The sequence below is a fragment of the Pan paniscus genome, chromosome X (genome assembly GCF_029289425.2).
Source record: "Pan paniscus chromosome X, NHGRI_mPanPan1-v2.0_pri, whole genome shotgun sequence".
Lineage (NCBI taxonomy): Eukaryota > Metazoa > Chordata > Mammalia > Primates > Hominidae > Pan > Pan paniscus.
Genome location: NC_073272.2, coordinates 76,265,284 through 76,285,863, shown reverse-complemented (window position 1 = coordinate 76,285,863; position 20,580 = coordinate 76,265,284). Strand labels below are relative to the sequence as shown.

General features: G+C 38.7%; 1 long non-coding RNA gene across 1 annotated transcript in view; it reads left to right on the top strand.

The window, feature by feature from the left end:
• LOC134729800 (uncharacterized) overlaps nucleotides 1-11,119 on the top strand; it is a 351,153-nt gene extending 340,034 nt beyond the window's left edge. The window contains exon 4 of the long non-coding RNA XR_010111243.1: nucleotides 9,632-11,119. This is a non-coding gene — a long non-coding RNA (uncharacterized LOC134729800). The remainder of the gene's footprint in view (nucleotides 1-9,631) is intronic.
• The last annotated feature ends 9,461 nt before the right edge of the window (nucleotides 11,120-20,580 follow it).

The following is a 20,580-nucleotide window of genomic DNA, read 5'->3' as shown; positions in this document are numbered from 1 at the left end:
ATCCATGTCCCTACAAAGGACATGAACTCATCATTTTTTGTGGCTGCATAGTATTTCATGGTGTATCTGTGTCACACTTTCTTAATCCAGTCTATCATTATTGGACATTTGGGTTGGTTCCAAGTCTTTGCTACTGTGAATAGTGCCACAATAAACATACGTGTGCATGTGTCTTTATAGCAGCATGATTTATAGTTCTTCGGGTATATATCCAGTAATGGGATGGCTGGGTCAAATGGTATTTCTAGTTCTAGATCCCTGAGGAATTGCCACACTGACTTCCACAATGGTTGAACTAGTTTATAGTCCCACCAACAGTATAAAAGTGTTCTATTTCTCCACATCTTCTCCAGAACCTGTTGTTTCCTCACAAGAAAGAACATTTTTAAGAGAGGAATACAAACGGGCTGTGGAGCAATAACTTTCTAGAGAGATTCATGTGACTAAAATGGATAAAAGTGCTAATAGCCAAGACTATGGATAAAAGACCTTGAAGGCATTTTAGAAAACTTTTAGACAGCTCCTCCCATCACAGGCCAATAGGCCTAGAGTTAAAGAATAATACAGGCACGAAGCCCAACACCCTGAGGCTGCCTTGTACAGCCTCAGGACACTGCTTGGTGCATCCACGCCACTTCGGCTCTATCTGTGGCTCAAAGAACCCCAGATAGAGCTCAGGCCACCATTCCAGAAAGAGCAAATTCAAGCGTTGGTGGTTTCCATGTACTATTAAACCTGAAGGTGTACAGTATGCAAGAGTGAAGGAAGCTTGGTAGATTTCACCTAGATTTCAGAGGATGTGTTGGAAAGCCTGGGTGCACAGGAAGAAACACAGACAGCAGCAGGAGTGGAACCCTTGATCAGAGCCTCTATTAGGTCAGTGTAGAGGTGAAATGTGGAGTTGGAGGCCTCACAAAGAATCCCCATTGGGTCACTGCCTAATGGGACTATGAGAAAGTGACAACCACCATCCAGATCACAGAATGGTAGAGCCAACAAAAACTTACACCCTGAGCCTGGAAAAGCTGCAAGCACTTAACTCCAACCTGTGAGAGTAGTCGCAGGGGCTGCATCCTGCAAAATCACAGGGGTAGGGCTGCCCAAGGCCTTGGGATTGCACCTCTTATATGAGTGTGCCCAGAATGCAGAATCTGGCATCACAAATTTTGCTGAGGCTTTAAGGCTTAATGTCCATCCTGCTGGGTTTCAGATATTGTGGAGCCTGTTGCCCCTTTCTTTCAGCCAGTTTCTCTCTTTAGGAATTGGAATGTTTTCCCAATGCTTGTGCCACCATTGTATCTTGGATATAGATAACTTGTTTTTTATCTCACAGGATCATAAGTAGTAGAAGTGTGACTTGAGCCTCAAATTAGACTTTGGACTTTTGAGTTAATGCTGGAACAAATTAAGACTTTGGTAAACTATTGGGAAGGGATTATTGTATTTCATAATGTGAGAAGAGTATGAAATCTGGGGTGGGAGAACAGTGGCAGATATGGTTAGGATATTTGCCCCCTCCAAATCTTATGTTAAACTGTCATCCCCAAGATGGCCGAATAGGAACAGCTACGGTCTACAGCTCCCAGCATGAGCGACACAGAAGACGGGTGATTTTTGCATTTCCATCTGAGGTACCAGGTTCATCTAACTAGGGAGTGCCAGACAATGGTCACAGGACAGTGGGTGCAACGCACTGTGCATGAGCTGAAACATGGTGAGGCAATGCCTCACTCAGGAAGTGCAAGTGGTCAGGGAGTTCCCTTTCCCAGTCAGAGAAAGGGGTGACAGACGGCACCAGGAAAATCGGGTCACTCCCACCCCAATACTGTGCTTTTCCGATGGGCTTACAAAACGGCTCACCAGGAGATTATATCCCACACGAGGCTTGGAGGGTCCTATGCCCACGGAGTCTTGCTGATTGCTAGCACAGCAGTCTGAGATCAAACTGCAGGGCTGCAGCGAGACTGGGGGAGGGACGCCCCCATTGCCCAGGCTTGGTTACATAAACAAAGCATCCCGGAAGCTCGAACTGGGTGGAGCCCACCACAGCTCAAGGAGGCCTGCCTGCCTCTGTAGGCTTCACCTCTGGGGGCAGGGCAAAGACAAACAAAAAGACAGCAGTAACCTCTGCAGACTTAAATGTCCCTGTCTGACAGATTTGAAGAGAGCAGTGGTTCTCCCAGCAGGCAGCTGGAGATCTGAGAACGGGCAGACTGCCTCCTCAAGTGGGTCCCTGAACCCTGATCCCCGAGCAGCATAACTGGGAGCCACACACCAGTAGGGGCAGACTGACACTTCACACGGCCGGGTACTACTCTGAGACAAAACTTCCAGAGGAACGATCAGACAGCAGCATTCGCGGTTCACGAAAATCCGCAGTTCTACAGCCACCGCTGCAGGTACCCAGGCAACCAGGGTCTGGAGTGGACCTCCAGCAAACTCCAACAGACCTGCAGCTGAGGGTTCTGTCTGTTAGAAGGAAAACTAACAAACAGAAATGACATCCACACCAAAAACCCATCTGTACATCACCATCATCAAAGACCAAAAGTAGATAAAACCACAAAGATGGGAAAAAAACAGAGCAGAAAAACTGGAAACTCTAAAAAGCAGAGCACCTCTCCTACTCCAAAGGAACGCAGCTCCTCACCAGCAATGGAACAAAGCTGGATGGAGAATGACTTTGATGAGTTGAGAGAAGAAGGCTTCAGACGATCAAACTACCCCGAGCTACAGGAGGAAATTCAAACCAAAGGCAAAGAAGTTGAAAACTTTGAAAAAAAAATTTAGATAAATGTATAACTAGAATAACCAATACACAGAAGTGCTTAAAGGAGCTGATGGAGATGAAAGCCAAGGCTCGAGAACTACGTGAAGAATGCAGAAGCCTCAGGAGCAGATGCGATCAACTGGAAGAAAGGGTATCAGTGATAGAAGATGAAATGAATGAAATGAAGTGAGAAGGGAAGTTTAGAGAAAAAAGAATAAAAAGAAATGAAAAAAGCCTCCAAGAAATATGGGACTATGTGAAAAGACCAAATCTACGTCGGATTGGTGTACCTGAAAGTGATGGGGAGAATGGAACCAAGTTGGAAAACACTCTGCAGGATATTATCCAGGACAACTTCCCCAATCTAGCAAGGCAGGCCAACATTCAGATTCAGGAAATACAGAGAAAGCCACAAAAATACTCCTCGAGAAGAGCAACTCCAAGACACATAATTGTCAGATTCACCAAAGTTGAAATGAAGGAAAAAATGTTAAGGGCAGCCAGAGAGAAAGGTCGGGTTACCCTCAAAGGGAAGCCCATGAGACTAACAGCGGATCTCTCGGCAGAAACTCTACAAGCCAGAAAAGAGTGGGGGCCAATATTCAACATTCTTAAAGAAAAGAATTTTCAACCCAGAATTTCATATCCAGCCAAACTGAGCTTCATAAGTGAAGGAGAAATAAAATCCTTTACAGACAAGCAAATGCTGAGAGATTTGTCACCACCAAGCCTGCCCTAAAAGAGCTCCTGAAGGAAGCACTAAACATGGAAAGGAACAACAGGCACCAGCCACTGCAAAATCATGCCAAATAGTAAAGACCATTGAGGCTAGGAAGAAACTGCATCAACTAACGAGCAAAATAACCAGCTAACATCATAATGACAGTATCAAATTCACACATAACAATATTAACTTTAAATGTAAATGGACTAAATGAATTAAAAGATGCAGACTGGCAAATTGGATAAAGAGTCAAGACCCATCAGTGTGCTGTATTCAGGAAACCCATCTCACGTGCAGAGACACACATAGGCTCAAAATAAAGGGATGGAGGAAGATCTACTAAGCAAATGGAAAACAAAAAAAGGCAGGGGTTGCAATCCTAGTCTCGGATAAAACAGACTTTAAACCAACAAAGATCAAAAGAGACAAAGAAGGCCATTACATAATGGTAAAGGGATCAATTCAACAAGAAGAGCTAACTATCCTAACTATATATGCACCCAATACAGGAGCACCCAGATTCATAAAGCAAGTCCTCAGTGACCTACAAAGAGACTTAGACTCCCACACATTAACAATGGGAGATTTTAACAACCCACTGTCAACATTACACAGATCAATGAGACAGAAAGTTAACAAGGATACCTAGGAATTGACTCAGCTCTGCACCAAGCGGACCTAATAGACATCTACAGAACTCTCTACCCCAAATCAACAGAATATACATTTTTTTCAGCACCACACCACACCTATTCCAAAATTGACCACATAGTTGGAAGTAAAGCTCTCCTCAGCAAATGGAAAAGATCAGAAATTATAACAAACTGTCTCTCAGACCACAGTGCAATCAAACTAGAACTCAGGATTAAGAAACTCACTCAAAACCTCTCAACTACATGGAAACTGAACAACCTGCTCCTGAATGACTACTGGGTACAAAACGAAATGAAGGCAGAAGCAAAGATGTTCTTTGAAACCAATGAGAACAAAGACACAACACAACAGAATCTCTGGGACACATTCAAAGCAGTGTGTAAAGGAAAATTTGCAGCACTAAATGCCCACAAGAGAAAGCAGGAAAGATCCAAAATTGACACCCTAACATTACAATTAAAATAACTAGAAAAGCAAGAGCAAACATATTCAAAAGCTAGCAGAAGGCAAGAAATAACTAAAATCAGAGCAGAACTGAAGGAAATAGAGATACAAAAAACCCTTCAAAAAATTAATGAATCCAGGAGACAGTTTTTTGAAAGGATCAACAAAATTGATAGACCACTAGCAAGACTAATAAAGAAGAAAAGAGAGAAGAATCAAATGGACGCAATAAAAAAAGGTAAAGGGGATATAACCACTGATCCCACAGAAATACAAACGACAATCAGAGAATACTACAAGCACCTCTATGTAAGTAAACTAGGAAATCTAGAAGAAATGGATAAATTCCTCGCCACATACACCCTCCCAAGACTAAACCAGGAAGAAGTTGACTCTCTGAATAGACCAATAACAGGCTCTGAAATTGTGGCAATGATCAATAGCTTACCAACCAAAAAGAGTCCAGGACCAGATGGATTCAAAGCCAAATTCTACCAGAGGTACAAGGAGGAACTGGTACCATTCCTTCTGAAACTATTCCAATCAATAGAAAAAGAGGGAATCCTCCCTAACTCGTTTTATGAGGCCAGCATCATCCTGATACCAAAGCTGGGCAGAGACGCAAGCAAAAAAGATAATTTTAGGCCAATATCCTTGATGAACACTGATGCAAAAATCCTCAATAAAATACTGGCAAACCGAATCCAGCAGCACGTCAAAAACCTTATCCACCATGATCAAGTGGGCTTCATCCCTGGAATGCAAGGCTGGTTCAACATACGCAAATCAATAAATGTAATCCAGCATATAGACAGAACCAAAGACAAAAACCACATGATTATCTCAATAGATGAAGAAAAGGCCTTTAACAAAATTCAACAAACTTTCATGCTAAAAACTCTAAATAAATTAGGTATTGATGGGACGTATCTCAAAATAAGAGCTATCTATGACAAATCCACAGCCAATATCATACGGAATGGCCAAAAACTGGAAGCATTCCCTTTGAAAACTGGCACAAGACACGGATGCCCTCTCTCACCACTCCTATTCAACAAAGTGTTGGAAGTTCTGGCCAGGGCAATGAGGCAGGAGAAGGAAATAAAGGGTATTCAATTAGGAAAAGAGGAAGTCAAATTGTCCCTGTTTGCAGATGACATGATAGTATATCTAGAAAACTCCATCATCTCAGCCCAAAATCTCCTTCAGCTGATAAGTAACTTCAGCAAAGTCTCAGGATACAAAACCAATGTACAAAAATCAGAAGCATTCTTATACACCAATAACAGACAAACAGAGAGCCAAATCATGAGTGAACTCCCATTCACCATTGCTTCAAAGAGAATAAAATACCTAGGAATCCAACTTACAAGGGACGTGAATGACCTATTCAAGGAGAAGTTCAAACCACTGCTCAATGAAATTAAAGAGGATACAAACAAATGTAAAACATTCCATGCTCATGGGCAGGAAGAATCAATATCATGAAAGTGGCCATACTGCCCAAGATAATTTATATATTCAATGCCATCCCCATGAAGCTACCAATGACTTTCTTCACAGAATTGGAAGAAACTACTTTAAAGTTCAAATGGAACCAAAAAAGGGCCTGAATTGCTAAGTCAATCCTAAGCCAAAAGAACAAAGCTGGAGGCATCACGCTACCTGACTTCAAACTATACTACAAAACAGCATGGTACTGGTACCAAAACAGATATGTACATCAATGGAACAGAACAGAGCCCTCAGAAATAACACTGCATATCTACAACTATCTGATCTTTGACAAACCTGAGAAAAACAAGAAATGGGGAAAGATTCCCTATTTAATAAATGGTACTGGGAAAACTGGCTAGCCATGTGGAGAAAGCTGAAACTGGATCCCTTCCTTACTCCTTATACCAAAATTAATTCAAGATGGATTAAAGACTTAAACGTTAGAGATAAAAGCATAAAAACTTTAGAAGAAAACCTAGGCATTACCATTCAGGACATAGGCACGGGCAACGACTTCATGTCTAAAACACCAAAAGCAATCGCAACAAAAGCCAAAATTGACAAATGGGATCTGATTAAACTAAACAGCTTCTGCACAGCAAAAGAAACTACCTTCAGAGTGAACAGGCAACCTATAAAATGGGAGAAAATTTTCGCAACCTACTCATCTGACAAAGGGCTAATATCCAGAATCTACAATGAACTCCAACAAATTTACAAGAAAAAAACAAACAACCCTATCAAAAAGTGGGCAAAGGAGATGAACAGACACTTCTCAAAAGAAGACATTTATGTAGCCAAAAAACACATGAATAAATGCTCACCATCACTGGCCATCAGGGAGATGCAAATCAAAACCACAATTTGATAGCATCTCACACCAGTTAGAATGACAATCATTAAAAAGTCAGGAAACAACAGGTGCTGGAGAGGATGTGGAGAATAGGAACACATTTACACTGTTGGTGGGACTGTAAACTAGTTCAACCTTTTTGAAAGTCAGTGTGGCAATTCCTCAGGGATCTAGGACTAGAAATACCATTTGACCCAGCCATCCCATTACTGGGTATATACCCAAAGGACTATAAATCATGCTGCTATAAAGACACATGCACACGTATGTTTATTGTGGCACTATTCACAATAGCAAAGACTTGGAACCAACCCAAATGTCCAACAACGATAGATTGGATTAAGAAAATGTGGCACATAAACACCATGGAATACTATGCAGTCATAAAAAATGATGAGTTTATCTTTGTAGGGACATGGATGAAATTGGAAATCAGCATTCTCTGTAAACTATTGCAAGGACAAATAACCAAACACCGCACGTTCTCACTCACAGGTGGGAATTGAACAATGAGAACACATGGACACAGGAAGGGGAACATCACACTCTGGGGACTGTTGTGGGGTGGGTGGAGGCGGGATGGATAGCATTAGGAGATATACCTAATGCTAATTGATGAGTTAATGGGTGCAGCACACCAGCATGGCACATGTATACATATGTAACTAACCTGCACATTGTGCAAATGTACCCTAAAACTTAAAGTATAATAATAATAAAATAAAATAAAATAAAAATGTTGTTACAGTTATTATTTTTGATTAGCTCATTATTTAATCTTTCTAGTTAGGATAGGAGTAGTTTACATAACAGAGTTACAGTGTTATATTTTGAGTTTTTTTAAAATTTCTGTGTATTTACTATTAGCAGCAAGTTATGTACCCTCAGGTGATAATTTATTGCTCACTCATGTTTTTTTCTTTCTGATTGAAGTATTCCCTGTGACATTTCTGTTAGCCAGGTATGGTGTTGATAAGATCCCTTAGACTTTGTTTGTCTGGGAAGGTCTTTGTTTCTCCTTCATGTTTGAAGGATATTTTTGCTAGATATACTATTCTAGGGTAAATGTTTTTCCCTTTAGCACTTTAAAAATATCATGCCACTCTCTCCTGTCCCGAAAGGTTTCCACTGAAAAGTCTTAGGTCAGATGTATTGGAGTTCCATTTTATGTTATATGTCTCTTTTCCTGCTTTCAGGATCCTGTCTTTATTTTCGACCTTTGGTAGTTCAATTATTAAATGATTTGAGGCAGTCTTCGTTGGGTTAAATCTGCTTGGTGTTCTATAAACTTCTTATATTTGAATATCAATATCTTTCTCCAGGTTTAGGACATTCTCTGTTATTATATTTTTGAATAAACTTTCTACTCCCGTCTCTTTATCTCCTCTTTAAGACTAACAACTCTTCTAGCAACTCTTAGAATCACCCTTTTGCAGCTATTTTCTAGATCCTCTAGGCATGCTTCATTGTTTTTTATTCTTTTTTCTTTTGTTTCTCTGACTGTGCATTCTCAAATAGCCTGTCTTCAATCTCACTAATTCTTTCTTTGGCTTGATGAATTCTGCTAATAAAGGACTATGATGCATTCTTCAGTATGCCAATTACATTTTTTCAGTTCCAGAATTTCTGCTTGATTCTTTTAAATTATTTCAATTTATTTACTAAGTTTATCTGATAGAATTCTGCATTCCTTTTCTGTGTTATCTTGAATTTCTTTGAGGTTCCTCTATACAGCTACTTGGAATTCTTTGAAATGTAACATATCTCTGTTTCTCCAAGATTGGCCCCTTGTGCCTTATTTATTTCATTTGGTGAGGTCATGTTTTCCAGGTTGGTGTTGTTAGTAGATGTTCTTCAGTGTCCAGACATTGAAGAGTTAGGTATTTATTGTAGTCTTCACTGACTGAACTTATTGTACCTTTCTTTCTTGGGAAGGATTTCCAGATATTTAAAATAATTTGGGTGCTGTGATCTAAGTTGTTTCTGCTTTAGGGGACATCCAAACCCAGTAATGTTGTGGTTCTTCCAGACTCTGAGATTACCCCTTTGATGGTCTTGGGCAAGATCTGGGCAAGTTCTCTGGATTATAAGGCAGTGATCTTTGTTCTTTTCTTTTGCTTTCTCTCAAGCAGAGTCTTTGTCTCTGCTCTGAGCTGCCTGATGCCACAACTATGACTGCACTGGGTGAGACCTGAAGCAAACACAGCATTAGGTCTAATTCAAGGCCTTCTGTAACCACTCCTTGGCTGCTGCCTAGGTTTACTCAAGGCCCTGGAGCTTACAATCAGCAAGTGGGAATGCAAGTCACACCTGTTTTATTCTCTTCAAGGTGGTGAGGTCTCTCAGCCTTCAGATGGGTTCAGAGGTGCTGTCCAGGATTCAGGGTCTTGCAAAGAGATACGTAAATAGAATGCTCCACAATATGTGAAGATATTAGTGTCCCTTGTGAATACTCAACAAAGACTGACATGAGCAGAGGAGGATTTGAATTATCAGGTAAATAAAATGAAACATTCTGTGGATGTCAGTCAGGCTTCATCACAAGGAACTCCTCTTATTTTCCAATGGAATCATGAACAAAGTTGACATGTTGGCAGGGATGGATGTTATTGATGGATTTGTAATGTATCAACTGTGCTGAGCCAAACTACATTTCCTGGAATTTCATTTATTGTATTTTTCCATTTAGGATGGGCCGCAAAGGAGATTCTTCCAAGATTTCAGAAGTTGGAAGGGAAGCAGAATCCATTTGATAACACAAACACATTATTGCTTATCTGTTGACTCAACTTGGGATGAAGAAGCAGTTGAGCCAGTTGTGTGTGTAGAGCTCAAGGACAAAGGTCCTTAGCTTCTGCAGAATACTATCATCACCAAGCTCACAGGCTTCTAGAGCAGACATGTGCTTCAGTCCATTCTGTGGGCTTCCAGCTTCTACTCTTGGAGTTCCATCCTTTTTTATGATATTACCTTTCTAACTGCATATGCTGTGGACTTCAAGCACTTGAATCAGATGTAGAGACATTATATGGACTGCTTGAGTAGCCCCCACAACTGTGTAAGCCAAATCCCTGTAACAAGTATTTATCCATCCATCCATTCATCTGTCTGTCTATCTATCAATCTATTGATCTATCTAGCTATATTAGTCCATTCTTGCACTCTATAAAGCGCTACACAAGACTGGATACTTTATAAAGAAAAGAGGTTTAATTGACTCATAGGTCCACAGGATGTATAGAAGGCATGGCTGGGGAAGCCTCAGGAAATGTACAGTCATAGCTGAAGGTGAAGAAGAAGCAAGACATGTCTTCACAAGGCCAACAGGAGAGAGACAGTGAGTGAAAGGGGAAGTGCTACACACTTTCAAACAACCAGATCTCATGAGAACTCTGTCATGAGACTGCTCTAGGGGGATGGTGCTAAACCATTAGAAACCAGCCCCATGATTCAGTCACCCCCCACCATGCCCTACCTCCAACAATTGGGATCACAATACAACATGAGATTTTGGTAGGGACACAGACAAACCATATCACTATGTATCTATCTTTCACTGGTTCTACTTCTCAGGCTGGACACTGACTGATATAGGAGTTATTCTGAAGCCAGGCCCTTTCCTCTGTGTACTGTCCTTTTTTTGTTCTGGGCCTGCCTTCACCCCCTCATGTCCCCAGTGACCATAGCCAGTAGGTGTATTAATCATGGTTTCAAAAATTGCCTATATTTTATGATGCTTTGACCTTTTGGGGCCTTGATGGATGAGGAGAGACTTCCCTTCCCAGGGCTAGCTAATTCCTAGAGATAGAAAACAACTGCCATCTGAGCACACCTGTCATATGCAAACAAACCAACCCAGAGCCCATGCCTGCTAACTATCTAATTTATTGAGTCACTATCCTCCTGTCTTAGTATTATCCCAGGACCAGGCACTAGGCAACCAGGGGTAGTACCTACAGCTCTGAGCCTACTGACATTGTTTAAACTACTCAATCCTAAGTTACTTCCCTTGAACTGCCTTGTCTTTGCCATGGAAGCCACAACATAGTCCTGTACCTGTGCTTTCCCCTGGCTGCTTTTGCCTCCTAATAGACTCTCGTGCTTCCTCATGTGGCTCTGTGAGGAGCATCGTCCCCTCTTTTCTTGGGAATTGTAAGTAATAAATTCCTCTTGCCAAGGTGGTTTTCTCTGTCTGTCATCTTACCATGCCTGATTAAGACAAATCCTGGGTAAATTTTAAAACAATAGGAAAAAATTGTCATTAAAATGGAAAATAATCCACACAGACAGGAGATCTTTATGACACTCAAATGATACCGTCTACTAGGGTGATACTGTCTACTAGGCATAGTTTGTTAACTAATTTTCTAGTCATGTATGAAGAGAATGACTTACCTGGTAATTTCTTTAATCAGCTAATCAGAGGTGATCCTCCACCAGAAATGTGAATGCTTGAGGGAAAGATTGAAATGAACATAAATTCTTAGAACTATATTTTTGAGAGAGGTAAAAAATTATGGTTATATGAGTATTTCCAAAGATAGCAATTAAGTTGCAAAAATCATATTGAAAATGATGATATTCAAACAAGTACTTAACCCTTACATGTTTTGGTCTCCATGGCTATAGTGGCAGAACTTGTACCCCATTGTTGTATTGATGATGTCATCTGACGTGTAACAGGCATTGGAAGAGTTGTCCTTATGGGTTTAGTGTCTATTCAGCTCAGTGTGGAGAAAAAAATGTTTTTTTAGGAAACTGTGCTTATTTTCTTTCCTCTCACAATTGGATGATAAAACCAAGTTTTACAATTCAGAGAAGAATGACTTATTTCTCGAAATCTAGATTCGGAATACTTCATCTTCAACTGTGTTTATACAAAGTATTTCCTTTATGTAATCTGATATGCACACTGGAAAAGAATTAAATACTGTCAACCAAGATGGAGAAAATGAATGTACATTTGGAACAACGACATTTTTGCAGTCAATGGAAGGACGCCAGTACTTAGACCATGTTCAACTCAAGCAGAAATATTCAGAGGAAGCTGGTATCATTAAGGGACTAAGAGAAATGGGAAAATTGGATATAGTGTGGAAAAGAAATCTAGGTGAAATGGCAATGCTACAGACAATCCAATTTTTAAGAGAGTCTCCAGGTTATGAAAATATGAGGCTGTCTTTGGAGATAATCCCAGATTCTGTAACTAGAAGAGCCTTTTCACATTACCTGCAAAACAACAAACTGCAGTGATAGGAAAATGAAATTGATTTTGAATATGTGTGATACAGATTCTATTCATTGTTATGGAAGTTCAGGAAGGTATCTTGGAAAGCTGCCTTCATGTTCATCTCTGCTTTACCTAAACACTACTATTTTTAAAACTAGGCCTGCAAATTGTCTCTGGGATACAGCTAACAGACAAATTACTACAGAAAACATATGACTATGATAATGTTGCAAATGTCTGTGTAATACCTTCCAATGTTAAAATGAAAAGCTGAAGTTATGCTTTCTAGGAAGTTTTACAGAAAATCTTTTCATACTTTTGTCAGCAGCAAAATGATCAACTAAGAGCAAGTACAAAGGCTAATTATTTTAATTTACTTCCTTTGAGATTTTGAGTGCCTTTGAAAATTAAACATTTGCTGATTTTTAAAAAATCTGATATTTTCATGTTATGTGAAGTACTTTCTAATTCCTTATATAATTTATTGTCTATTTCCTAATTTTTATAACTTTGTTAATATTATTACGGATGGTCATTGGATTTTTTTCCTTTTAGAATGATTATAACTGCTTTTCATAAATGCATACAGCATTTGACCCTTCCTGTTTCAGTGAAGCAGTAATAGAAAACATAACATATTAGTCTACGGCCATACAACCCTGAAGATGCCCAATCTTGTCTGATCTCAGAAGCTAAGCAGGGTCAGGCCTGGTTAGTATTTGGAGGGGAGAAAATATAAAATGTCAGACATATTTTGATAATTTAATGTAAATAATTACTATAGTTTATTTGATAAGATTTCAACATGATTTTGTTTAGTTATTTTCCCCTCCCCTCTCAGTCAACAGTTAACTATGGCAGTGCTTCATATAATCGAGGATGGCCTTTATTATTTAAACTTGCTGACATTTGCTACCTTGGAAAAAACGTGACCTTTTCTAATGGCATTCTATATTATTGGGGCTGGAGAATTGCATTTATGCAACACACTGACCTGGCTTCTTCTCATTTACTTCTCTGGTAAAATTCTATGAACTGAGGAGTTGGTTTATTTTCATTAGTTGTTATTTTTGCAGGGACCCTTATGAAAACTACTTGAATCACACAGTTGGTTCTTAAAAATTAGCATAATGCATACTTTTACTTTTATTCAAAGCTAGAAATCAGACTTATTTAAAAAAAACTAAAAACATGCCGCTTTCTTTCCTAAGGTAAATTTAGTAGGTTCATACATGTTGGTATAAGGTCTGAAACTCTAAACCACAATGGTTACCTAAACAGCAAGTGGAAGAACAAGGATTTGCTCTCACCTCTGTCTTTCACAAAGTTCTGAGGTCCTAATCATAAATAAAACTGCATCTGAAGAAGTGTGTAATGGAGTTGTTTTACTGCTTTCTTTAAACAAGTTATTCTTCAATCCTTCATTCACAAATTAATTTTTCTTTAGAAAAATAAGCCATTTTAGATATCAGCTAATTACTGACTTTTGAGCATGCAAGATTTATCATCTTCAATGATGATGTTTTCCTTAAGCTTCTGCCCTTTCACATTGCTTTTCTTTTAAAATTTAAGCATTGACTTCTTAGTGTAGAAGCAATTCATGAATGCATTATCTATGAAAATAACAGAAGTTGCATGCTTCTTTCAATTGTTTCTCTAAGGCCAGGAATGGTAATGAAGCTCCAGTTAATATTATAGCTCTGAGTTACTGCATTATACTCTCTCTAGCTTTCCTGACTCACTTGCAACATTTTGGACATAATTTCTTTATCAATTGTGACCCTATTCTTTCTTTTATCTTGAGAACCTGACAGATAAACACACAGACACACACACACACACCAAGCACAAATACATTCCCCACATGTCCATAATAGACCTACATGTTTGTATGTTAGACTTAACTTTGCAAATGATCATAGTTATGGTTTGAATGTGTGTATTCCCCTCAAATTCATATGTTGGAAACTAAGACCCAATGTAATAGTAATAGAAGGGTGCACCCTCCAGCTGAGTTTACACAGAAGCAGGATCACTGGGCCAGAAGCTCTAGCAAGTGTTGCTTACCTGGCTACCAGCGGTGGGAGTTCACTGGGTCACCTGCCCTGCTGTCTGGCTGTATCCCAGAACAACAGGAGGAGGCTGTGTCCTCCAGCCAAATTCACATGGAATCAGGTTAAGAAAGTTTTCTTAACAATCCTAGTTTGTTGAATATTTCTATTATGAAATAGTGTATGGTATTCTCAAATGCTTTTCATGTATCTCTTAAAATGATCATGACTTTCCCCCTTTATTCTATTAATATGCTGCATTGCATTGATTGAGATTCAGTTGTTATTTTATAGAATTAACCAGTGAAGCCATCGTCTGATAGGTTTTTCTTTTTGGAAGTTCTTTTAATACTATTATTAGCTCAGTCTTTTTACTTGTTATAGATTCATTTAGACTTTCTATTTATCTTGGGTCAGTTTTGTAGTTTATGCCTTTCTAGGAATGTGTCCATTTAATAAGTCAATCAAGTTTCTGTTATTTAGTGAATCAACTTTGTGATCTAGTATGACAACTAGCCTTTTGGTCTATAATTGTTTATAATATTCATTGATTATACATTTTAGTAATTTTTCTTCCCATATTTTCATCAATCTAGCTGAAAGTTTATTAATTTTGTGGCTATTTTCAATTAAACAGCTACAGCATTTGTTGATTTTGTATTCTTTGCTTTACATATTTGCACTAAAAATTTTACTTATTTCTTCCTATTTCATTTGGGTTTAGCTTGCCCTTTTCTCTAGTCTTCAAAGGATACAGTTAAGTTATTCATTCAAAATCTTTCTTCTTTTTAAATATAGACATCTGCACAAGATAGGGATGCCCTCACTCCTATTCAACATAGTGTTGGAAGTTCCGGCCAGGGCAATTAGGCAGGAGAAGGAAATAAAGGGTATTCAATTGGGAAAAGAGGGAGTCAAATTGTTCCTGTTTACAGATGACATGATTGTATATCTAGAAAACCCCATTGTCTCAGCCCAAAATCTCCTTAAGCTGATAGGCAACCTCAGCAAATTATCAGGATACAAAATCAATGTGCAAAAATCACAAGCATTCTCATACACCAATAACAGACAGAGAGCCAAATCATGAGTGAACTCCCATTCACAATTGCTTCAAAGAGAATAAAATACCTAGGAATCTAACTTACAAGGGATGTGAAGGACCTCTTCAAGGAGAACTACAAACCACTGCTCAATGAAATAAAAGAGGATACAAACAAATGGAAGAACATTCCATGCTCATGGGTAGGAAGAATCAATATCATGAAAATGGCCATACTGCCCAAGGTAATTTAGAGATTCAATGCCATCCCCATCAAGCTACCAATGACTTTCTTCACAGAATTGGAAAAAACTACTTAAAAGTTCATATGGAACCAAAAAAGAGCCTGTATTGCCAAGTCAATCCTAAGCCAAAAGAACAAAGCTGGACACTTCACGCTACCTGACTTCAAACTATACTACAAGGCTACAGTAACCAAAACAGCATGGTACTGGTACCAAAACAGAGATATAGACAAATGGAATAGAACAGAGCCCTCAGAAATAATGCCACATATCTACAGCTATCTGATCTTTGACAGACCTGACAAAAACAAGAAATGGGGAAATGATTCCCTATTTAATAAATGGTGCTGGGAAAACTGGCTAGCTATATGTAGAAAGCTGAAACTGGATCCCTTCCATACACCTTATACAAAAATTAATTCAAAATGGATTAAAGACTTAAATGTTAGACCTAAAACCAGAAAAACCCTAGAAGAAAACCGAGGCATTACCATTCAGGACACAGGTATGGGCAAGGACTTCATGTCTAAAATACCAAAAGCAATGGCAACAAAAGCCTAAATTGACAAATGGGATCTAATTAAACTAAAGAGCTTCTGCACAGCAAAAGAACCCACCATCAGAGTGAACAGGCAAACTCCAGAATGGGATAAAATTGTTGCAATATACTCATCTGACAAAAGGCTAATATCCAGAATCTACAATGAACTCAAACAAATTTACAAGGAAAAAACAACCTCATCAACAAGTGGGCGAAGGATATGAACAGACACTTCTCAAAAGAAGACATTTATGCAGCCAAAAAACACATGAAAAAATGCTCATCATCACTGGTCAACAGACAAATGCAAATCAAAACCACAATGAGATACCATCTCACACCAGTTAGAATGGGGATCATTACAAAGTCAGGAAACAACAGGTGCTGGAGAGGATGTGGAGAAATAGGAACACTTTTACACTGTTGGTGGGACTGTAAACTAGTTCAACCATTGTGGAAGTCAGTGTGGCGATTCCTCAGGGATCTAGAACTAGAAATACCATTTGACCCAGCCATCCCATTACTGGGTATATACCCAAAGGATTATAAAATATGCTGCTATGAAGACACATGCACACGCATATTTATTGCGGCACTATTCACAATAGCAAAGACTTTGAACCAACCCAAGTGGCTATCTATGATAGACTGGGAGGGATAGCATTAGGAGATATACCTAATGTTAAATGATGAATTAATGGGTGCAGCACACCAACATGGCACATGCATACATATGTAACAAACCTGAACGTTGTGCACATGTACCCTAATACTTAAAGTATAATAAAAAAACAAAGTTGCGTTCAGATAAAAATAAATAAATAAATATAGACATTTAAAATTATAGATTTTCTTCTGAGCAGTGCTTTAGTTGCATCTCATTAGTTTTTGTATGATGCGTCTTCATTTTTATACAAAGCGGGAAAGATCTACATTTGACACACTAACACCACAATAAAAGAACTAGAGAAGCAAGAGCAAACAAATTCAGAAGCTGGCAGAAGACAAGAGATAACTAAGATTGTAGCAGAACTGAAGGAGATAGAGACATGAAAAACCCTTCAGAAAATCAACGAATCCAGGAGCTTGTTGTTTGAAAAGATTGACAAAATAGATAGACTGCTAGCCAGATTCATAAAGAGGAAAAGAGAGAAGAATCAAATAGACACAATAAAAAATGAAAAAGGGGTGGTCACCACTGATCTGACAAAAATACAAACTGCCATCGGAGAATACTATAAACAAATCTATGCAATTAAACTAGAAAATCTTCTCAGCTAACTATCGCAAGGACAGAAAAACCAAACACCGCATGTTCTCACTCATAGATGGGAATTCAAAAATGAGAACACTTGGACACAGGAAGGGGAATATCACACACTGGGGCCTGTTGTGGGGTGGGGGGAGGGGGGAAGGATAGCATTAGGAGGTATACCTAATGTAAATGACGAGTTAAGGGGTGCAGCACACCATCATGGCACATGTACACATATGTAACAAACCTGCACGTTGTGCACATGCACCCTAGAACTTAAAGTGTAATAAATATATATATATATATAATAAAAAATAGACTAGAAAATCTAGAAGAAATGGCTAAATTCCTGGACACACACACTCTCTCAAGACTAAACCAGGTTCCAAGTCTTTGCTATTGTGAATAGTGCCACAATAAACATACGTGTGCATGTGTCTTTATAGCAGCAGGATTTATAATCCTTTGGGTATATACCCAGTAATGAGATGGCTGGGTCAAATGGTATTTCTAGTTCAAGATCCCTGAGGAATCGCCACACTGACTTCCACAATGGTTGAACTAGTTTACAGTCCCACCAACGTGTAAAAGTGTTCCTATTTCTCCACATCCTCTCCAGCCAAATGTCCAACAATGATACACTGGATTAAGAAAATGTGACCCATATACACCATGGAATACAATGCAGCCATAAAAAATGATGAGTTCGTGTCCTTTGTAGGGACATGGATGAAGCTGGAAACCAACATTCTCAGCAAACTATCTCAATGACAAAAAAACAAACACTGCATGTTCTCACTCATAGGTGGGAATTGACCAACGAGAACACATGGACACAGGAAAGGGAACATCACACACCGGGGCCTGTTGTGGGGTGGGGGGAGGGGGGAAGGATAGCATGAGGAGGTATAACTAATGTAAATGACGAGTTAAGGGGTGCAGCACACCATCATGGCACATGTACACATATGTAACAAACCTGCACGTTGTGCACATGTACCCTAGAACTTAAAGTGTAATAAATAAATATATATATATATATAAAATAAAAAATAGACTAGAAAATCTAGAAGAAATGGCTAAATTCCTGGACACACACACTCTCTCAAGACTAAACCAGGTTCCAAGTCTTTGCTATTGTGAATAGTGCCGCAATAAACATACGTGTGCATGTGTCTTTATAGCAGCAGGATTTATAATCCTTTGGGTATATACCCAGTAATGAGATGGCTGGGTCAAATGGTATTTCTAGTTCAAGATCCCTGAGGAATCGCCACACTGACTTCCACAATGGTTGAACTAGTTTACAGTCCCACCAACGTGTAAAAGTGTTCCTATTTCTCCACATCCTCTCCAGCCAAATGTCCAACAATGATACACTGGATTAAGAAAATGTGACCCATATACACCATGGAATACAATGCAGCCATAAAATATGATGAGTTCATGTCCTTTGTAGGGACATGGATGAAGCTGGAAACCAACATTCTCAGCAAACTATCTCAATGACAAAAAAAACAAACACTGCATGTTCTCACTCATAGGTGGGAATTGACCAACGAGAACACATGGACACAGGAAAGGGAACATCACACACCGGGGCCTGTTGTGGGGTGGGGGGAGGGGGGAGGGATAGCATTAGGAGATATACCTAATGTAAGTGACGAGTTGATGGGTGCAGCACACCAACATGGCACATGTATACATATGTAACTAACCTGCACATTGTGAACACATACCCTAAAACTTAGAGTATGATAATAAAAAAAGAAAACAACAACAACAAAAAGACTAAACCAGGAAGAAGTCGAATCCCTCAATAGACCAATAATAAGTTCTGAAATCGAGGCAGTAATTGATAACCTACCATCCAAAAAAAGTCCAGGACCAGACGGATTCACAGCCAAATTCTACCAGAGGTACAAAGGCGGGCTGTTACCATTTTTTTCTGAAATTATTCCAAGCAATAGAGAAAGAAGGCCAACCTCACCCTGATAACAACACCTGGTGTTTTCTAATCTTCTTTCTGATTTCTTCTTTAAAATGTTGATTAATTAAAAGTGTAATTTTTCAATGTTACATATTTGTGGATTTCCTATTATTTATTTTGTTATTTATTTCTAATTTTATTCCATTGTGGTCGGAGAACTGACTTTGTATAATTTCATTCGTCCAAAATATGTTGAGCTGTGTTTTAAGGCCTAATATATCATTTATCCTGGAGAATGTTTTATGTGCACTTGAGAAGAACATGTATTCTTTTGTGGTTCAGTTGGTTGGTCTATGAATTTCTGTTATGTCTTATTGCTTTTTAGTATTTTTATGTCCTCTATTTCCATTTTGCAATTTCGTGTACTTGTTTAATCTATTATTGTAAGTGGGATATTATAAGTATTCATCTGTTATTAGAGAACTGTATATTTGTCCCTTCAACTCTGTCAATGTTTTTCTTTATATGTTTTGGAGCTCTCTTGTTAGGTGTTTTGGGTTTAGATTGTTTTTCTTATTTTAATTTCTTAAGGTACAAATTTAGATTATTGATGTGAGATCTTCCTGTTTAGATATAGACATATAAACTACAAATTTTCTTTGAGCATTTCTTTACCTGCAGCCCAAAAGATTTTATACGTTGTGTTTTCATTTTTATTTATCTCAAAATATTTTCTAATTTTCCTTGTAATTTCTTTATTCCCCCTTTGAATTTTAAGAGTTTTCTTTAATTTCTACATATTTTTGGATTTCTCATTTTTTAAATCAATTTGTAGTTTCATTCCATTATAATTGGACAATTTACTTTGCATAAGTTCAATAATTTTAATTTTTTGAGGCTTGTTTTATGGCCTAGAACATGATCTATCCTGGAGAATGTTCCATAGTACTTCAGAAGAATGTGTAGTCTGCTGTTATTGGTTAAAGTGTTCTATACATGTCTGTTAGGTTTAGTTGACTTATAGTGTTGTTCACGACTACTATTTTCTTTTTGCTATTGTTTCAATGCTTGTTCCCTTCAAAATTCATGTGGAAATTTAATTGTAATTGTGGCAATATTGAGAGGTGGAACTTTTAGAGGTGTTTAGGTCATAAGGGCTCTACCCTCATGAAGGTACTAATGCCATTATCACAGGAATGGGTTTGCTATTGCAGAAGTGGGCTTGCCTCCATCTTGCTCTTTCTCTTGCTCTGTCTTTCCCTTCTTCCTTCTCCCATGATGTGATGCAGCACAAAGGTCCTAGCCAGATGCCAGTGTCTCAGTCTTTGATGCTCCAGGCTCCAG